The 22,893-nt window shown below is 43.3% G+C and overlaps 1 pseudogene; it reads right to left on the reverse strand.

Annotated features, from left to right (window-relative positions):
• The window catches only part of LOC121581369, a 207,231-nt pseudogene that overhangs the window by 20,995 nt on the left and 163,343 nt on the right, over window positions 1–22,893 (reverse strand).

Here is a 22,893-nt window from a genome sequence, read left to right on the forward strand (position 1 = left end):
ATGGTATCAAACACATCACAGACGTGGTTTCCATGTGGTTGATACCACTCCATTGACTCCATTCCAGCTATTATTCTGAGCCGTCATCTCCTCAGCAGCCGCCACTGAGCTCAATCAAGCACACGGCTAAAGGATTTTGAAAGAAAACAAATAATATTTGAACCCCAGGTCTGCTTTATACACCATGACATGACCCGATTACAAGAACAGAAAGAAGACCAATCACGTACACTGACAGTCTGACACAGTCCACATTATTTTCAATGTGCTGTTCAATCTGTCCTCGGAATATAGCGAGCACAGACCAACCAGACAGACAGGGGTCAGCATCCCAAATGGCACCCTGTTCCCTATATAGTGCACTACTTTGACCAGAGCCATACGGGCCCTGGTTTAAAGGTAGTGTAGTATACAGGGAATAGGATGCCATTTGGGACAGGCCCAGTGCATGCTGTTGACTAGCTCCAATCTCCATACAGTGCCTTGCAAAAGTATTCACCCCCTTGGCGTTTTTCCTATTTTGTTGCATTACAACTTGTAATTTAAATTGATTTTGGGGGGGTTTCTATCATTTGATTTACACAACATGCCTACCACTTTGAAGATGCAAAATATTTTTATTGTGAAACAAACAAGAAATAAGACAAAAAAACTGAAAACTTCAGCGTGCATAACTATTCGCATACAGTGCATTCGGAAAGTATTTCTAAAATGCATTAAATTGTTTGTTTTTTCCCCTCATCAATCTACACACAACACTGCATTATGAGAAAGCAAAACAGGTTGTAAAAATGTCTACAAATGTATTACAAATAAAAAACGGAAATATCACATTTACATAAGTATTCAGACCCTTTACTCAGTACTTTGTTGAAGCACCTTCGGCAGTGATTACAGCCTCAAGTCTTCTTGGGTATGAGCGCTACAAGCTTGGCACACCTGTATTTGGGGAGTTTCTCCATCCCATTTATTTTGGAAAAACTCCCCAGTCTTTGCCAATGTCAAACATACCCATATCATGTTGCAGCCACCACCTTGAAGATAAGGAGGCAGTTACATAGTGGTGTGTTGTGTTGGATTTGCTCCAAACATAAGGCTTTGTATTTAGTATGACTTTAGTGCCTTGTTGCATACAGGATGCATGTTTTGGAATATTCTGCATATTTTTATTATTCTTTTCACTCTGTCATTTAGGTCATTATTAGTGTTCTAAGACTGGGAGATTAATTCACCTTTCAACAGGACAATAACCTACAACACAAGGCCAAATCTACACTGGAGTTGCTTACCAAGAAGACAGTGAATGTTCCTGAGTGGCCAAGTTACAGTTTTGACTTAAATCTATTGAAATTGCTCTCTAGCCATGATCCCCAACATCCTGACAGAACTTGAAGAATTTTGAAAAGAATAATGGGCAAATATTGCACAATCCAGGTGTGCAAAGCTCTTACAGACTTACCCAAGAAGACTCACAGCTGTAATCGATGCCAAACGTGTTTCTAGCATGCATTGACTCAGGGAGTTGAATACTTACGCAACAACTATATTTTAGTTATTTCATTTTAATTCATCTTAAAAGTGTTTTAGAAATTTTTCATCCACTTTGACATTAGAGAGTATTGTTGTAGACTGTTGACAAAAAAATGACAATCAAATCCATTTTAATCCCACTTTGTAACACAATAAAATGTGAAGAAAGCCAAGGGGTCTGAATACTTTTACAAGGCACTGTATCTCTATAGTGTCTACTCACTCTGGACTTCTCCTCCAATCGTGTCATCATGACTATAGTGTGAGCTCTCTGCTCCCACACCATCCTCCAGAAGTCACTGAGGGTTTCAGGAAGCGGGCCCTGAGTAGCGATGTAGGCGTTCTGCTTCCTGTAGCCGTCTATATAGTTGGCGTTGACGTAGTCGTTACCAGGAACAGCTAAGGGAGAGAAGAATGAGAAGGTATGAGATACAGTTAATGTAAGTTTTTTTCATGATATAGTTTGGTAATTCAATAACTGCATGAATCTAAGTGTGTGGAGACTCCACCATAGAGATAAATACATTTGACATCAATAATTTACAGAGCAACTGAACACCTCAATCCTGAATAATGGCTGTAATAGGTAAAATAGCTGAAGGCCTCTGACCGTCGACAGATGTCAGGACAACTCTGGAGTGGTCATAGCTAGTGACGTTAGCATAGCGGTTCTTTGGTTTGTTGACCTCCATGTTGGAATTCTCCCAGGTAAACTGCTGGGCAGGATCTATGGACTGATGGAGATAAGAGAGAGAGGAGAGAGAGTAGGAGAGTGGTTAAGAGTGTTGTAGCCAGTAACCGAAAGGTCGCTGGTTCTAATCCCTGAGCCGACTAGGTGAAAAAATCTGTCGATGTGCCCTTGACCAAGGCACTTAACCCTAATTGCTCCTGTAAGTCGCTCTGGATAAGAGTGTCTGCTAAATGACTAAACATGTAAATGTAAATGAGAAAAGGGAGGGAGAGAGAGAGAGAAAATGAGAGAGATTAAAGAAAGATCGAGATAGACAGATGGAGATTGAGATGGACAGAGCGAGAAAGTGAAAAAAGACAGGGAAAGAGTTAAATCCTCAGGCTATCACAGAGGGTAGGTAATACATCACCAGTCATTGCATTCCAACAGGGGGTTAAATAAAGGCTTCACAGGCAGTCAGGGTACAGGCTCCCAGCCTCTTCTCTTCCACTCCCCTGAGGGCGGCCATATTGAATTACTACCACTGCTAACTTCACAGTAATCAGCTAAAGGTTGCCATCTTACTTCTCTACCCCCTCTCTCTTTGTTGTCTCCATCTTCTCTCTCCTCCACCCCCAACCTCTCTCTCTCCTCCATCCCCACACCCTCTCTCTCTCCCCTCCCTCTCCTTTGCCTTCTCTCTTCATTCCCCCTTCTACCTCTCTCTCTCCTCTCTCTCTCTCTGTCTTATCTCCCTTGTTCTCTCGCTCTCTCTCTCTGTCTTGCGTCATGCAGCTCGTCGTGGCTGAGGGCTGAAGCGACGACACCAAATATGCGTCCCTATGGGCCCTGGTCAAAGGTAGAGCATTATATAGGGAATAGGATGCCACTTGGGACGCAAACCAGGTCTTGGATTTGTATTGATCTTTGGGTGATACAGCAACAGCCTCTTTCCCCCCACTGCTTGATAATGTCAGAGTAGGACCAACACTCTGCTCTTTGTACCGCATTAGTCCATTAGGCTGCCTGTGTCTGCGTGTGTATGGTCTTTATTACCATAAAAATCTCCTGCAATAGAATCTCCACATTAACTTCCTCCTCCACAGTAAACAAAGCTAAACTGTTACAGAGGCATAAACAACCCTGTAGTGGGACATCATTTATATGATGTCCCACTACAGCCACCACATCATCAATTTGTCTGCCTGCCTGTTCGTGAAGAAACATTTATTTTGCAGTTAAAAAATGTCACAGGCGTTCTCCAGTTTTGAGAAAACAGCAAAGAGCGGGCATGCTAGACTGACGGTCTCTGGCAAACACTCAGGTAGAGTCGTGGGGGGAGAAGAGGAGAGAAAGCAAAGCGCCAAGCTGGCACATCTCTCTCGGACATGCCGGAGAGGAGAGTGTTCAATGCAGATAATGATAGAGCTATGAGAGCAGGCTAGACGGCAGCAGATCACTTCCACAGGGCGAAAACAGCCTGTGATTGACAAACTATGCTCATTATAGCAAGAGTACCATATCCTGGATGACACAAGCACCAGCCTGCCAACAATCCCTAAACTCCTAGGGTACTCTACCTGGGAATTAGCCAGCCCAGAACTACAGATAGAGTATACTGAGCAAACTCTGAAATGTAGAATTCTAACACACATCATGTTGGCACCAAGAGAGTTCCATCCCATTACACAACAAATAAAAACTAGAATGTTATTTTTGAATGTTCGAAGGATAGTTGGCCCACAGACAACTAACCTCCTGCTCTTCCTATAGGCTTTCCTTTCTGAAAATATGCCACTTTAAATGCAAATGTCTAAATCTCCTATTTTTCTTTAGGAGGTAAAATAGGAGATAATTCCTCCATCTTACCTCGTACTCCTGTGAGAAGCGCAGGCCGTCATTGGCCTTGAGTCTCTCTATGTGGTCCGCCAGGTCACACACAGTAATGGAAGGGTGCTCCCTCATTCCTGATGAAAGAGGAGAGGATAAGGACAAAAGTTAGAGAGAAAAAGTTAGACACTGCTGTGGGCAAATGGACACACACAGGTTGGCATTCACACAAACACCTACAGACATACTTGTTCGACCACAGGGATGGATGAGACTGCCAGTTCAACAATGCATGAAGAGGGGAGAGAGGAAGAGAGCGAGAGAGAGAGCGAGAGAGAGAGAGAGAGAGAGAGAGAGAGAGAGAGAGAGAGAGAGAGAGAGAGAGAGAGAGAGAGAGAGAGAGAGAGAGAGAAAAAAAAGGCTGGCTAGAGAGAGAGCTGAGAGCTGACACAGGTATGTGACGTCGTCATGCTGGGCGTGGCAGACACGTGGTCATGAGGCAGTGATGACATCACATTATGAGTGACGACTGAGCATGCTCCATGTGGAAGTAGACATCTCCCGGACCGCAAAACGCTACTGTATGATGGTGGCAGTGGTGCACAATATACACACACAGTAAGTCAAGTACACTTGTAGACTCTGATCAAAAGTAGTGCACTAAATAGAGAATAGGGTGTCATTTTGGACATAGCCCAAATCTCTATTGGTGGCAGCGGTGGGATCCAGCAGAAAACGGCCAGAACTCCCTTACTTGCCTCAAGTCTCAACACATCAGTCACACTGTCACTTCGACCGGTCGGTCACCAGCTAACTTACTTTGCTTTAAAGTCAATTTCCCACAATAGATGGCCTTAAAGTGGTGTCAGGATTAAATCCTATGGGGGGGGTGGACACACTAAAAAACACACCCACATGGCGCTCTAGGGCTGCGTCCCAGATGGCACCCTATTCCCTATATAGTGCACTACTTTTGACCAGGGCTTCGGCCATTTGGGACACAGACCTAGATTCCTCATCGCCGGTTATTGGATGATTTATGGCTAATCTACCGACACAAATTCCCCGCGCCTCTGAACTTGGCAAGGCTCCCTCCGCGCTTAAATGGATTTCTGCTAACTTGCCTCATGCGTACACATTCCCACTGTAAGCAGTGCATGTAGTCCTCCAAAGCTCCGAAGCCACAGAGAGATTCCGTAAAACCTCATAAAGTGCCTAACTTACACTGTTCCAAGTGCAATAGAAAATACACAGCATATCAAGTATATCGGTTCAAAGAAGATTACTTTATTGTCGACTAAAAATATATATTTTTACTATCACTAACACAGTTTAAGATGAATAGATACTGAATGTCAATTTTACATTTTACACATTGAAAAGATACATTCAATTAGCATGTACATTATAACTCTGTACTTTACCATGAGTGTCATTAAGGCTAAGCTAGAGTTGATTGAGCATGCCTGGGAGGTTAATGGGTCACTCTCTTGGATGGTTTCCTGCTACAAGATCATTATAGCAGCAACACTGAACTCTAATGGCTGACTCAACACTGAGGATGTGTCCCAAATGGTACCCTATTCCCTATGTAGTGCACTACTTTTGACCCGAAACCTATGTGACTATAAAGGGAAAAAGGGTGCCATTTGGAAAAAGCATGTGTGAGCAAGGAGGCCTACAAACCTGACTCAGCTACACCAGCTCTGTCAGGAGGAATGGGCCAAAATTCACCCAACTTATTGTGGGAAGCTTGTGAAGGCTACCCGAAACGCTTGACCCAAGTTAAACAATTTAAAGGCTATACTACCAAATACTAATTGAGTGTATGTAAACTTCTGACCCACTGGGAATGTGATGAAAGAAATAAAAGCTGAAATTAATCATTCTCTCTACAATTATTCTGACATTTCACATTCTTCAAATAAAGTGGTGATCCTAACTGACCTAAGACAGGGAATTTTTACTAGGATTAAATGTCAGGAATTGTGAGAAAACTGAGTTGAAATGTATTTGGCTAAGGTGTATGTAAACTTCCCACTTCAACTGTACGTGTTGGAGGTCTTCGTACGTGTATCTCAGTTGGACCCAGGCCTTCGTGGAAGGGGTCGATTGGGCCTTTTCTTTTGGATTGCCTTTTAGATGTAAGGCTCAGATTGTCCACAAGAGGTCACAATGTCCTTGTTCTTAGTTGTCTGTTTACTTTCACTCGTTCTGGAAGTGGTCTTCTGCGGACGCTAATCAGTCGTGTCGATGATCCCCTGTGGGGTGATGAGAGCAGTGTAGTAGACGATGGTTTGAAGAGAGCAACAGGATGGTCCCACTTAAATTCACCTTCTTAGTTACAGTACTTAGAACAGCTACTCAGCCATAACATTGATTGTTAGTGGAGGCAACTTTGTCAGTCTTCACCTCGTGTTGATTTTCAGGGTCAGGACCAATATGGACAAAAGCTGCAGCTTGAGGTTTGTCTAGTCTGATCTGATAATTCTTATCTCAATCTTTTATGCACTCTGGTAAAGAGGGGCATTTCCGTCATACTGACACGCTCTCTGAGCTCCCTCGGGCGTGGCTAGTTACGAGGCAAAAGTATTATCATCACTCTGATTTCGTTAGAAAGCTAAAATCACATTCCTATCTTCACGAAAACATTGTCTTCCTCCTTGATATTTTCTACCCAAGGTAAAGGATGTATACCTGATATACACAGTGTAAAAGCTCTTCAAGTCACAATATTTTCATTATAACGCCTTTATACAATTTTTAATGACATCACAAAATAGACATTAAGTTTCCATATTCCATTTCTCATCATTCCCAACATTTGGATGTTGAAATACACTGCTCAAAAAAATAAAGGGAACACTAAAATAACACATCCTAGATCTGAATGAATGAAATAATCTTATTAAATACTTTTTTCTTTACATAGTTGAATGTACTGACAACAAAATCACACAAAAATTATCAATGGAAATCAAATTTATCAACCCATGGAGGTCTGGATTTGGAGTCATCCTCAAAATTAAAGTGGAAAACCACACTACAGGCTGATCCAACTTTGATGTAATGTCCTTAAAACAAGTCAAAATGAGGCTCAGTAGTGTGTGAGGCCTCCACGTGCCTGTATGACCTCCCTACAACGCCTGGGCATGCTCCTGATGAGGTGGCGGATGGTCTCCTGAGGGATCTCCTCCCAGACCTGGACTAAAGCATCCGCCAACTCCTGGAAAGTCTGTGGTGCAACGTGGCGTTGGTGGATGGAGCGAGACATGATGTTCCAGATGTGCTCAATTGGATTCAGGTCTGGGGAACGTGCGGGGCCAGTCCATAGCATCAATGCCTTCCTCTTGCAGGAACTGCTGACACTCCAGCCACATGAGGTCTAGCATTGTCTTGCATTAGGAGGAACCCAGGGCCAACCGCACCAGCATCTGGTCTCACAAGGGGTCTGAGGATCTCATCTCGGTACCTAATGGCAGTCAGGCTACCTCTGGCGAGCACATGGAGGGCTCTGTGGCCCCCCAAAGAAATGCCACCCCACACCATGACTGACCCACCGCCAAACCGGTCATGCTGGAGGATGTTGCAGGCAGCAGAACGTTCTCCACGGCGTCTCCAGACTCTGTCACGTCTGTCACATGTGCTCAGTGTGAACCTGCTTTCATCTGTGAAGAGCACAGGGCGCCAGTGGCGAATTTGCCAATCTTGGTGTTCTCTGGTAAATGCCAAACGTCCTGCACGGTGTTGGGCTGTAAGCACAACCCCCACCTGTGGACGTCGGGCCCTCATACCACCCTCATGGAGTCTGTTTCTGACCTTTTGAGCAGACACATGCACATTTGTGGCCTGCTGGAGGTCATTTTGCAGGGCTCTGGCAGTGCTCCTCCTGCTCCTCCTTGCACAAAGGCAGAGGTAGTGGTCCTGCTGCGGGGTTGTTGCCCTCCTACGGCCTCCTCCACGTCTCCTGATGTACTGGCCTGTCTCCTGGTAGCGCCTCCATGTTCTGGACACTACACTGACAGACACAGCAAACCTTCTTGCCACAGCTCGCATTGATGTGCCATCCTGGATGAGCTGCACTACCTGAGCCACTTGTGTGGGTTGTAGACTCCGTCTCATGCTACCACTAGAGTGAGAGCACCGCCAGCATTCAAAAGTGACCAAAACATCAGCCAGGAAGCATAGGAACTGAGAAGTGGTCTGTGGTCACCACCTGCAGAACCATTTCTTTATTGGGGGTGTCTTGCTAATTGCCTATAATTTCCACCTGTTGTCTATTCCATTTGCACAACAGCATGTGAAATTTATTGTCAATCAGTGTTGCTTCCCTAAGTGGACAGTTTGATTTCACAGAAGTGTGATTGACTTGGAGTTACATTGTGTTATTTAAGTGTTCCTTTATTTTTTTTGAGCTTGTGTATATTGTCCCAATGTTCATTGTTCAAGTTTTTGGGTTGCAAAAGTATCTAAACAAAGGCATTCCTTTCACCATACTAGAATGCCAGAGATAGATTCTCCTGTCAAGACCGGCACAGCCCCCTGTGGGTAAAAGGGTCTGGTTGTTGTCGGCCATTTGCCAGCTGATGTGAGGCCTTTGATCCTCACCCAGGGATAGTCATGACACTCCCATATCTATTAGGTTAAATACCACAGTGTGCAATTAAGCAGCAATATTTGTGACCTGTTGTCACAAAGAAAAGGGCAAATAGTGCAGCACAAACACCATTGTAAATACAACCTGTGTATTTTCCCCTTTCGTACTTCAACTATTTGCACATTGTTACAACACTGTACATAGCCAATAATATAACATTTGAAATGTCTCTATTATTTTGGAAACTTTTGTGAGTGTGTAATGTTTGCTGTTCATTTCTGATTGTTTATTTACATTAATATATATATACACACAGTGGGGAGAAGTAAGTATTTGATACACTGCCGATTTTGCAGGTTTTCCTACTTACAAAGCATGTAGAGGTCTGTAATTTCTATCATAGTTACACTTCAACTGTGAGAGACGGAATCTAAAATCCAGAAAAACACATTGTATGATTTTTTAAGTAATTAATTTGCATTTTATTGCATGACATAAGTATTTGATCACCTACCAACCAGTAAGAATTCCCGGTCTCACAGACCTGTTAGTTTTTCTTTAAGAAGCCCTCTGTTCTCCACTCATTACCTGTATTAACTGCCTGTTTGAACTCGTTACGTACAAAAGACACCTGTCCACACACTCAATCAAACAGACTCCAACCTCTCCACAATGGCCAAGACCAGAGAGCTGTCCGAAAAGGACATCAGGGATAAAATTGTAGACCTGCACAAGGCTGGGATGGGCTACAGGACAATAGGCAAGCAGCTTGGTGAGAAGGCAACAACTGTTGGCGCAATTATTAGAAAATGGAAGAAGTTCAAGATGACGGTCAATCACCCTCGGTCTGGGGCTCCATGCAAGATCTCACCTCGTGGGGCATCAATGGTCAGGAGGAAGGTGAGGGGATCAGCCCAGAACTACATGGCAGGTCCTGGTCAATGACCTGAAGAGAGCTGGGACCACAGTCTCAAAGAAAACCATAGTAACACTACGCCGTCATGGATTAAAATCCTGCAGCGCACGCAAGGTCCCCCTGCTCAAGCCAGCGCATGTCCAGGCCCGTCTGAAGTTTGCCAATGACCATCTGGATGATCCAGAGGAGGAATGGGAGAAGCTCATGTGGTCTGATGAGACAGAAGATATAGCTTTTTTGGTCTAAACTCCACTCGCCATGTTTGGATAAAGAAGAAGGATGAGTACAACCCCAAGAACACCATCCCAACCGTGAAGCATGGAGGTGGAAACATCATTCTTTGGGGAAGCTTTTTCTGCAAAGGGGACAGGACGACTGCACGTATTGAGGGGGAGGATGGATGGGGCCATGTATTGCGAGATCTTGGCCAACAACCTCCTTCCCTCAGTAAGAGCATTGAAGATGGGGTCGTGGTTGGGTCTTCCAGCATGACAACGACCAAAACACACAGCCAGGGCAACTAAGGAGTGGCTCCGAAGAAGCATCTCAAGATCCTGGAGTGGCCTAGCCAGTCTCCAGACCTGAACCCAATAGAAAATATTTGGAGGGAGCTGAAAGTCTGTATTGCCCAGTGAAAGCCCCGAAACCTGAAGGATCTGGAGAAGGTCTGTATGGAGGAGTGGGCCAAAATCCCTGCTGCAGTGGTGCAAACCTGGTCAAGACCTACAGGAAACGTATGATCTCTGTAATTGCAAACAAAGGTTTCTGTACCAAATATTAAGTTCTGCTTTTCTGATGTATCAAATACTTATGTCATGCAACAAAATGCAAATTAATTACTTAAAAATCATACAATGTGATTTTCTGGATATTTTTTTATTTTTATTCCGTCTCTGACAGTTGAAGTGTACCGATGATAAAAATTACAGACCTCTACATGCTTTGTAAGTAGGAAAACCTGCAAAATCGGCAGTGTATCAAATACTTGTTCTCCCACTGTTTTATATATATATATATATATATATATATATATACTACCATTCAAAAGTTTGGGGTCACTTGGAAATGTCCTTGTTTTCGGAAGAAGAGCAATTTATTTGTCCATTAAAATAACAGCAAATTGATCAGAAATATAGTGTAGACATAGTTAATGTTGTAAATGGCTATTGTAGCTGTAAACAAGTGATTTTTAATGGAATATCTACATAGGCGTACAGAGGCCCATTATCAGCAACCATCAGTCCTGTGTTCCAATGGCACGTTGTGTTTGCTAATCCAAATGTATAATTTTAAAAGGCTAATTGATCATTAGAAACCCCTTTTGTAATTATGTTAGCACAGCTGAAAAACTGTTGTGCTAATTAAAGAAGTAATACAACTGGCCTTCTTGAGACTAGTTGAGTATCTGGAGCCTCAGCAATTGTTGGTTCGAGTACAGGCTCAAAATGGCCAGAAACAAATAACTTTCTTCCTGAAACTCGTCAGTCTATTCTTGTTCTGAGAAATGAGGCTATTCCATGCGAGAAATTGCCAAGAAATTGAATATCTCTTACAACGCTGTGTTCTACTCCCTTCACAGAACAGCGCAAACTGGCTCTAACCAGAATAGAAAGCGGAGTGGGAGGCCCGGTGCACAACTGAGCAAGAGGACAAATACAGAGAAACAGACGCTCACAGGTCCTCATCTGGCAGCTTCATTAAATAGTCCCCGCAAAACACCAGTCTCAACGTCAACAGTGAAGAGGCGACTCCGGGATGCTGACTTTCTAGGCAGAGTTGCAAAGAAAAAGCCATATTTCAGACTGGCCAAAAAAAAAGATAAGATTAAGGGAAAAGAACACAGACACTGGACAGAGGAAGATTGGAAAAAAGTGTTATGGACAGACAAATCGAAGTTTGAGGTGTTCGGATCACAAAGAAGAACATTTGGGAGACGCAGACCAAATGAAAAGATGCTGGAGGAGTGCTTGATGCCATCTGTCAAAGCATGGTGGAGGCAATGTGATGGTCTGGGGCTGCTTTGGTGGTGGTAGAAGTGGGGAGATTTGTACAGGGTAAAAGGATCTTGAAGAAGGAAGGCTATCACTCCATTTTGCAAAGCCATGCCATACCCTGTGGACGGCGCTTGATTGGAGCCAATTTCCTCCTACAACAGGACAATTTCGTCCTACAACAGGACCCAAAGCACAGCTCCAAGTGGCCATTACAGTCACCGGATCTCAACCCTATTGAGCTGTTGTGGGAGCAGCTTGACCGTAAGAAGTGCCCATCAAGCCAATCCAACTTGTGGGAGGTGCTTCAGGAAGCATGGGGTAAAATCTCTTCAGATTACTTCAACAAATTGAAAACTAGAATGCCAAAGGTCTGCAAGGCTGTAATTGCTGCAAATGGAGGATTATTTGACGAAAGCAAAGTTTGAAGGACACAAATATTATTTAAATGAAAAATCATTATTTCTAACCTTGTCAATGACTACATTTCCTATTCATTTTGCTATATTTCCTATTCAAACTCATTTCATGTATGTTTTCATGGAAAACAAGGACATTTCTAAGTGACCCCAAACATTTGAACGGTAGTGTATGTATATATATATATATATATATATATATATATATATATATATATATATATATATATATATATATATATATATATATATATATAGATATATACAGTGGGGAAAAAAAGTATTTAGTCAGCCACCAATTGTGCAAGTTCTCCCACTTAAAAAGATGAGAGAGGCCTGTAATTTCCATCATAGGTACACGTCAACTATGACAGACAAAATGAGAAAAATAAATCCAGAAAATCACATTGTAGGATTTTTATGAATTTATTTGCAAATTATGGTGGAAAATAAGTATTTGGTCAATAACAAAAATTTCTCAATACTTTGTTATATACCCTTTGTTGGCAATGACACAGGTCAAACGTTTTCTGTAAGTCTTCACAAGGTTTTCACACACTGTTGCTGGTATTTTGGCCCATTCCTCCATGCAGATCTCCTCTAGAGCAGTGATGTTTTGGGGGCTGTCGCTGGGCAACACAGACTTTCAACTCCCTCCAAAGATTTTCTATGGGGTTGAGATCTGGAGACTGGCTAGGCTACTCCAGGACCTTGAAATGCTTCTTACGAAGCCACTCCTTCGTTGCCGGGCGGTGTGTTTGGGATCATTGTCATGCTGAAAGACCCAGCCACGTTTCATCTTCAATGCCCTTGCTGATGGAAGGAGGTTTTCACTCAAAATCTCACGATACATGGCCCCATTCATTCTTTCCTTTAACGGATCAGTCGCTCTGGTCCCTTTGCAGAAAAAAACAGCCCCAAAGCATGATGTTTCCACCCCCATGCTTCACAGTAGGTATGGTGTTCTTTGGATGCAACTCAGCATTCTTTGTCCTCCAAACACGACGAGTTGAGTTTTTACCAAAAAGTTCTATTTTGGTTTCATCTGACCATATGACATTCTTCCAATCCTCTTCTGGATTATCCAAATGCCCTCTAGCAAACTTCAGACGGGCCTGGACATGTACTGGCTTAAGCAGGGGGACACGTCTGGCACTGCAGGATTTGAGTCCCTGGCGGCGTAGTGTGTTACTGATGGTAGGCTTTGTTACTTTGGTCCCAGCTCTCTGTAGGTCATTCACTAGGTCCCCCGTGTGGTTCTGGGATTTTGTTCACCGTTCTTGTGATCATTTTGACCCCCACGGGGTGAGATCTTGCGTGGAGCCCCAGATCGAGGGAGATTATCAGTGGTCTTGTATGTCTTCCTTTCCTAATAATTGCTCCCACAGTTGATTTCTTCAAACCAAGCTGCTTACCTATTGCAGATTCAGTCTTCCCAGCCTGGTGCAGGTCTACAATTTTGTTTCTGGTGTCCTTTGACAGCTCTTTGGTCTTGGCCATAGTGGAGTTTGGAGTGTGACTGTTTGAGGTTGTGGACAGGTGTCTTTTATACTGATAACAAGTTCAAACAGGTGCCATTAATACAGGTAACGAGTGGAGGGACAGAGGAGCCTCTTAAAGAAGAAGTTACAGGTCTGTGAGAGCCAGAAATCTTGCTTGTTTGTAGGTGACCAAATACTTATTTTCCACCATAATTTGCAAATAAATTCATAAAAAAATCCTACAATGTGATTTTCTGGATTTTTTTTCTCAGTTTGTCTGTCATGTAGTTGACGTGTACCTATGATGAAAATTACAGGCCTCTCATCTTTTTTTAAGTGGGAGAACTTGCACAATTGGTGGCTGACTAAATACTTTTTTTTCCCCCCACTGTATATATATATATATATATATATATATATATATATATATATATATATATATATATATATATATTTAACTTTATTTAACTAGGCAAGTCAATTAAGAACAAATTATGTTTAACAATGACGGCCCTACCAAGAGACAAAAGGCTTCCTGTGGGGATGGGGCGCTGATAAAATGTAAATGTAGGGCGCAACATACATTATGACAAGAGAGACACCACAACACTACATAAAGAGAGACCTAAGACAACAACACAGCATTGCAGCAACAGATGACAACACAGCATGGTAGCAACACAAGATGACAACAACACGGTAGCAACACAAAATGGCAGCAGCACAACATGGTAGCAGCACAAACATGGTACAAACATTGTTAGGCACAGACAACAGCACAAAGGGCAAAAAGGTAGAGACAACAATACATCACACGAAGCAGCCACAAGTGTCATTAAGAGTGTCCATGATTGAGTCTTTGAATGTAGAGATGGAGATAAACTGTCCAGTTGGAGTGTTTCTTGCAGCTCGTTCCAGTCGCTAGATGCAGCCGAACTGAAAAGAGGAGCGACCCAGAGATGTGTATGCTTTGGGGACCATTAACAGAATGTGACTGGCAGAACGGGTGTTGTATGTGGAGAATGAGGGTTGCAGTTGGTATTGTATGCAGAAAGGGGGAGTGAGAGCCTAAGAGGGTTTTATAAATAAGCTTCAACCAGTGGGTCTTGCGTCAGGTATAAAGAGATGGCCAGTTTACAGAAGAGTATAGAGTGCAGTGATGTGTCCTATAAGGACACGTGTGGCAAATCTGATGACTGAATGGTAAAGAACAGCTAGCTGCTCGAGGGGCACCCTTACCTGCCAATCTATCAATGACATCTCCGTAATCTCAGTATGGGTAGGATTTCTTTGGCAATGTAAACATATGTTTCCCATGCCAAAAAAGCCCTTTGAATTGAATTAAGAGAGCGAGAGAGTGAGAGCGAGAGAGAGAGAGAGAGATGGAGGGAAATAACAACCTACTCTACAGGTAAGTCTAGCCCTGTTGAATTCATGAGCTCAATGTGTGTGTGTGTGTGTGTGTGTGTGTGTGTGTGTGTGTGTGCTGTGCATGTGTGCCCTGTAAGACCCTCTGAGAGTGCAGCCAGGAGAACAGAGAGCGAGGGAGCAACAGCTGAATTGAGGGAGAGAAGAAGGGAGCGACAGAGGGTTGACATTTTCTCTCAGCTCCAAAGTGTGTGTGTGTGTGTTCCCTCTTTCTTCTATCACCTTGGCATCAAACATCACAAACCATTACCAGTGGCGGAATGAAGGAGAAGTCAAGCGGAAAGAGGAGAGGGGATGAATAGGGGCATAAGGGAGGAGGAGAGGGTGTGAGAGGGGGTTAAGAAGAGATTAAAGGAGAGAAAAATTGGAGGGGATGGGGAAGGAGAATAGGAGGAGAGGGGATGAGAGAATGGGAGGAGGAGAATGGAATGAAAGGAAGGAATAAGGAGAGGGAGAAGGAGAGGGGTCTGATGTGAGCCCTCGACAAACCCTTTTCTCCAATGGTGAAGGCGTACGTGATGCTAAATCCCAGAATGCAGTTGGGAATCTGATTGACCTACATCTCTGCAGCATAAGCGCCACCATTATCAAACGGCATGAGAGAGCTAAGCTTCACTTACAAATGCACGTGCACACACACATGCACTCACACACACCAGTCGTGCAAAGAGAATGCTTTTCCATCATTACGAGTTATTCCCTTTATAGTAGTGCACTATGTAGGGTATGGGGTGCCATTTGGGATGCATCCCTAGTCAGGTTTTGTTTTGCTACAAACTATTGCTATTGCACAGTGAGTCTTAGCATCGAGTATAATAAGTGTCTGTCTCTGCAGTGGTTTGTAGTTGATCAGTATTCTAGCCTGACGGATAAATTATACAGTACAGTAAATAATGCTGCAGGCTAAAATATCCTTCCATACAAATCTTATAATAAGACCTTGTGGAGAATATAATGGTTCTAACCTAGTGCTCTGTGTTTCTGTGGACAAACTAGTGCACTTGCCATTGAGGGGGCTGTGTGTGTTTGTGTGTGCAAGGTGTGTGTGTGTGTATGTAAAGTGTAGTTGTGTGAGTGCGTACATCTGTGTGTGTGTGTATGTGTGTGTGCAAGTGAGCGTGTGTGCGTGCGTTTGGTTTGTACGTTTGTGCGTGCGTATGTTTGTGCAGTAGCGTGTTTTGTTTGTACTTTTGTTTGTTCGTGTGTGTGTGTGTGTGTGTGTGTTAAGTGTGTGTCTGTACAGCACCTGGTGTCTGGTAGTTGGAGTCGTCTCATCTCCACAGGGTCAGAGGAGCTGCCCCAGCAATGTGTCCTTCACCCCTCCTGAGTGGTCAGTCTTTGGGGAGGGGAGACGCTTCGCCAGGGGGAGGCAGACAGGAAAGGGTTTAACCATGATCACAATTATAAACACACACTTACAAAGTGCAGCGTGCACACACACAACACACACATGCACTCACACACCAGTCGGGAAATGAGACTGTTTTCCATCATTACGAGTTAGGAGAGATTATCATCTATCTCTGGAATTAAATTATTGTGTTTGTGTGTGTGTGTGTGTGTGTGTGTGTGTGGGGTGTGTGAAGACTGTGTGATGTGGGCGTGTGCGTAGAGATATGAGAGAAGACCTATCCATCTCTGAATTAAACTCCACTCTGACTCATCGTGCATTGGCTGAGGTCTGTGTAGAAACATTTTGACAGCTGGAGTGAGTGTGTGTGTGTGTTGTTGCAGCAACTGTTTAGTGTGAACTTGTGTGAGTGTGTTTGTTTTTATGTGTGTGTTTTCATGTGTTCTTGCATATATTGTGTTTTTTGTGTACGTGTGTGTGTGTGTGCGTATGTGTGCTAGAGGTCTTTACAGGTCCAAAGGCTTTCCCACCCAACCCGATACGCGACAAACACATTAATTTTTAAACGGAGACCTGTTCCGAATGGACCCGAGGACAGTCAGACCCATTCGAAAAGGCCGTGGCCAAAACAGACCCAAAGAGACCCGTTCTTGGTTCGGATCCGAGAGTAGAAGAGAGAGAGAAAGAAACCCCGATCTGTAGCATATTTAAATGTTATAGCCTATTGTCATATTGGTTTTTATCTCCTAAATAAATGTCTCTTTGCTCATTTGAGCTGTTCTTCCCATAATATGGACTTGGTCTTTTTACCAAATAGGGCTTCTTCTGTACCCCCCTACCTTGTCACAACACAAATGATTGGCTCAAATGCATTAAGAAGGAAATAAACTCCACAAATTAACTTTTAACTTGGCACACCTGTTAATTGAAATGCATTCCAGGTGACTACTTCATGCAGCTGGTTGAGAGTAGAAAATAGTAAGAAATAAAGAAAAACCCTTGAATGAGTAGGTATTCTAAAACTGTTGACCGGTAATGTAAATCAGGGATTTCCTCATCGTCTGATTCATTTTCAAAGTCAGAGAGAGTCATCATGGCAAGATCGTCCTCCAGAAAGTAGTCCATCACAATTTTTCCTCTGACCTTTGTTGATAGCACCTATATTCAGGGGCAATGTTATTGAGCGCAGTAGAACATATTTGCAGTTCTCCATGTTAACACATTATATCTTCAAAAAACTGCAGTAGAAAAGGAGTATCTACGCATAATGAGCAGCTCATTTTGTAGACACAAGATTCTACACCGCAGATCAATCTGAAACCCCATCTCTCAGCACAGTCCAGCCCACTCCATTATCTCAGCCAATCATGGCTAGCGGGAAGGTTTCTGTCTATTTCTGTGTCTAAACCGACTAGGCTCGTAATTTAACAACTTTATACCGTATTTACAGATGGCAGTACATGTTTGTTATTAAGGCACATGAAAGTTCAAAAGTTCCAGAAGGCATGTCTGCCAAAAAACGCATTTTGATATGGCTCTCCTGTGAAGTCGTGACTTGCGACATACGCCTAGTTTCCTGAAACGGGTCACATTTAAAGAACGAGTTTAAGCCTTCACAAAAGTTATTTTAACACAAGAACGCTGGGTCGAGTGGACAACCCTTCTGACTGCAACATTCTAACAGTGTAATTAATATATTTCATATATGCTATCGTAAAAATAATAATCTGGTTGTATTTATGAAGGCCTTGGGTAACATTAGAATACAATTTTAATTGTATTTCAAATAACACAATAGCATTCATTAGTTTATGTTACTGTAGGCTATACTACTTTTAAAAAAAAAGTTTTCAATCAATTTTATTTGTGGAGTGCCTTTATTACAACTATGGAACAAAAATAATATCTGTTAGAACCCGGTAACAGCTTATTTTTAAAACGAATCCCCAAAAAATAAAAGAAATACCCCAACCACCAAGACGGCATGGTCAAAAGACGTACAGTGGGGGAAAAAGTGATTTAGTCAGCCACCAAATTGTGCAAGTTCTCCCACTTAAAAAAGATGAGAGAGGCCTGTAATTTTCATCATAGGTACACGCTTCAACAGACAGATAAAATGAGAATTTTTTTCTCCATAAAATCACATTATAGGATTTTTTAATGAATTTATTTGCAAATTATGGTGGAAAATAAGTATTTGGTCAATAACAAAAGTTGCTCAATACTTTGATATATACCCTTTGTTTGCAATGACACAGGTCAAACGTTTTCTGTAAGTCTTCCAAGGTTTTCACACACTGTTGCTGGTAAGTTTTGGCCCATTCCTCCATGCAGATCTCCCCTAGAGCAGTGATGTTTTGGGGGCTGTCGCTGGGCAACACAGACTTTCAACTCCCTCCAAAGATTTTCTATGGGGTTGAGATCACGGAGACTGGCTAAGCCACTACCCAGAACCTTGAAATGCTTTTACGAAGCCACTCCTTCGTTGCCGGGCGGTGTGTTTGGGATCATTGTCATGCTGAAAGACCTAACCACGTTTCATCTTCAATGCCCAGTTGCTGATGGAAGGGAGGTTTTCACTCAAAATCTCACGATACATGGCCCCATTCATTCTTTCCTTTACACGGATCAGTCGTCCTGGTCCTTTGCAGAAAACAGCCCAAAAGCATGATGTTTCCACCCCCCATGCTTCACAGTAGGTATGGTGTTCTTTGGATGCAACTCAGCATTCTTTGTCCTCCAAAGACGACTGAGGTTGAGTTTTTACCAAAAAGTTCTATTTTGGTTTCATCTGACCATATGACATTCTCCCCAATCCTCTTCTGATCATCCAAATGCACTCTAGCAAACTTCAGACGGGCCTGGACATGTACTGGCTTAAGCAGGGGGACACGTCTTGCACTGCAGGATTTGAGTCCCTGGCGGCGTGGTGTTACTGATGGTAGGCTTTGTTACTTTGGTCCCCCAGCTCTCTGCAGGTCATTCACTAGGATCCCCCCCCGTGTGGTTCTGGGATTTTGCTCACCGTTCTTGTGATCATTTGTGACCCCACGGGGTGAGATCTTGCGTGGACCCCAGATCGAGGGAGATTATCCCAGTGGTCTTGCATGTCTTCCATTTTCCCTAATAATTGTCTCCCACAGTTGATTTCTTCAAACCAAGCTGCTCACCTATTGCAGATTCAGTCTTCCCAGCCTGGTGCAGGTCTACAATTTTGTTTCTGGTGTCCTTTGACAGCTCTTTTGGTCTTGGCCATAGTGGAGTTTGGAGTGTGACTGTTTGAGGTTGTGGACAGGTGTCTTTTATACTGATAACAAGTTGCAAACAGGTGCCATTAATACAGGTAACGAGTGGAGGACAGAGGAGCCTCTTAAAGGAAGAAGTTACAGGTCTGTGAGAGCCAGAAATCTTGCTTGTTTGTTATTGACCAAATACTTATTTTCCACCATAATTTGCAAATAAATTCCAGATTTTCTGGAATTTTCTTTCTCAATTTGTCTGTCATAGTTGACGTGTACCTATGATGAAAATTACAGGCCTCTCATCTTTTTTAAGTGGGAGAACTTGCAAATTGGTTGGCTGACTAAATACTTTTTTCCCCACTGTACAGTAAAATAATGAAAACATCAGTAGCCTAAACATCATTATAAGCCCCTAGTGGCTTTAATAAATAGTGAAACTTCGGCACAAAAGCAATAATGGCATTATAATAAATATAAGTGATAGGACAACAGTCAAAAACAGTACATTATTCTGGATCTCGCGATACATGGTCCCATCCATCCTCCCCTCAATACGGTGCAGTCGTCCTGTCCCCTTTGCAGAAAAGCATCCCCAAAGAATGATGTTTCCACCTCCATGCTTCACGGTTGGGATGGTGTTCTTGGGGTTGTACTCATCCTTCTTCTTCCTCCAAACACGGCGAGTGGAGTAAGACCAAAAGCTCTATTTTTGTCTCATCAGACCACATGACCTTCTCCCATTCCTCCTCTGGATCATCCAGATGGTCATTGGCAAAAATTCAGACGGGCCTGGACATGCGCTGGCTTGAGCAGGGGGACCATGCGTCGCTGCAGGATTTTAATCCATGACGGCGTAGTGTGTTACTAATGGTTTGAGACTGTGGTCCCAGTTCTCTTCAGTTCATTGACCAGGTCCCGTGTAATTCTGGGCTGATCCTTCACCTTCCTCATGATCATTGATGCCCCACAAGGTGAGATCTTCGCAGGAGCTGACCGAGGAGTGATTGAACGTCATCTTGAACTTCTTCCATTTTTCTAATAAAATTGCGCCAACAGTTGTTGCCTTCTCACCAAGCTGCTTGCACTATTGTCCTGTTGCCCATCCCAGCCTTGTGCAGGTCTACAATTGTATCCCTGATGTCCTAACACAGCTCTCTGGTCTTGGCCATTGTGGGGAGGTTGGAGTCTGTTTGATTGAGTGTGTGGACAGGTGTCTTATACAGGTAACAGTTCAAACAGGTGCAGTTAATACAGATAATGAGTGGAGAACAGGAGGGCTTCTAAAGAAAACTAACAGGTCTGTGAGCCGGAATTCTTACTGGTTGGTAGGTGATCAAAAACTTATGTCATGCAATAAAATGCAAATTAATTACTTAAAATCATAAAATGTGATTTTCTGGATTTTTTCTTAGATTCCCGTCTCTCAGCAGTTGAAGTGTACCTATGATAAAAAATTACAGACCTCTACATGCTTTGTAAGTAGGAAAACCTGCAAAATCGGCAGTGTATCAAATACTTGTTCTCCCCACTGTACCTGTGTTTACTGTTTGTCTGTTGCCAGTTCGTCTTGTCTCGCCAAGCCAGCGTTTTTCCCGTATTCCTGTTTTCTCTCTCTAGTCACTGTTTTCTAGTTTTCCCGGATTTGACCATTCTGCCTGCCCTGATCCTGAGCCTGCGGCCGTTTCTCTGTACCTTTCGTTCTCTGCTCTGGATTACTGACCTCTGCCTGCCCTTGACCTGTTGCTTGCCTGACCCTGTTGTTGTAATAAACTTCTGGTACTTCAAACTGTCTGCATCTGGGTCTTATCCTGAGGTCTGATAGTTATCCCTTGTCCTAACAGTTGACACAATTTTCGTAACTTTCACTTGCTTGAAACACTTTGACATACCTTTATTTGGTTGTAGCGCGTAATAGTCTCAGGTTTTCTCTTTATTGTGTTCCCGTTGTCTTGTCATTCATCAGCACCGTTGTGTTCTTGTGGAGTACAACGGCTGTGCAGGTGCCTTATTTTGTGCAGAGGTAGGGAGCTCCCGTCTCACTTTGTTCATGGTGCCGGCCAGACTTGTTTTCCTTGCAAGCAACTTCTTCGCCAATTACAGCGAAGTGAAGAAATTGTCCATGGTGACATTTCTCCCCTTAACAACGTAAGGTTCTCCACACTCGCTCATCTGCTGCTCGATGTGGATATTTTCCCAGATATTGAAAGTGTCACGGCTCCTCCCGTTGCTACCCTCCGGCGCTCTGATTCGCCGGTCTACTGAGCCACCGGTCTGGCGCACCCCCTAGGCAACACCGGGAATGGAAACCCAACACACCCTAATCACCTCCAGCGCACCTGCACCTCATCATCTCACTCACCATCCCTATATAGCCCTGGACTGTTCAGCGTTGTGTTGTGTGTGATTGTTAGTGTCTTGTCGTGTACTCGCTTCTTTGTTGTTCCCTTGCTCAGTGTTAAGTAAACCTTTACATTGTTGATTCCTCCATCTGCCTCCTGCCTCTTCGTACCTCAGTACTCGTCACAGAAAGCCGTTCAGCATGTAAAATTATGTATGCTCACAATTGTGATTAAATAATTATGCATCATTCGCTTCCCTTCACTCATCAACTCACCCATTCTCCTCCTTTCTACCCATCATACTTTACTTCATTTATTTCATCTGCTGTTATATGTGTGAAATTAGTTTCGGTATGAATTATGTTTAGTTTCGAGGCAATTATCGGGGTGATTATCAGCTGGGCACTGCACTTTCAACTGTCGGAAGAAGGAGCAGAGCAGGTCGTACTGTTTGGGAGAAGGAGGTGCAACGGGGGAAAACCATAAAAAAATGACATGCCCTCCTAAAACTGCTTCTAAATCAAATCAAATCTAATTTGATTGATCGTGTACACATACAATGCATTCAGTAAGTATTCCGACCCCTTGTTTTTCCCCCCTCATCAATCAACACACAATACCCCAGACTGTGCATCTGTAGAAATAACAGACCATGACAGGAGCCATGAACAGCGCGACCATGTCTATCGGCTTCATGTTGTTTCTTAACTCCAATTCTGTTTGTGATATTACGATTCTAACACCGACAGTTTGTTATATACTGTAGACTTATTTAGGAAAAGTCAAGGACGGAGGGGGGCATGACTTAAAAAATGGCAGAGTAATAAAAAAAGAACATTCATGAGCAGTCAGAATGACTGCTTTAGTGATTGTAGTTGTCACGACTTCCTCCGAGGCTGCCTCCCCTCCTTGTTCGGGCAGGTTTCGGCGTTCGGCGTCACCGGCTTACTAGCTACTGCCGATCCATTTATCATCTTCAATCACACAAACCTGGTCCTTATTCCCTCATTAGTCATTGCGTAAGTGTTCCCTCTGCTTCCTTGTCTGTGTGGGTGATTGTTTATTGTGGAGGTTAGTGAAGCTCGGTGGAGCTCGTGTA

Source organism: Coregonus clupeaformis, chromosome 14 (assembly GCF_020615455.1).
Source record: "Coregonus clupeaformis isolate EN_2021a chromosome 14, ASM2061545v1, whole genome shotgun sequence".
Taxonomy (NCBI): Eukaryota; Metazoa; Chordata; class Actinopteri; order Salmoniformes; family Salmonidae; genus Coregonus; species Coregonus clupeaformis.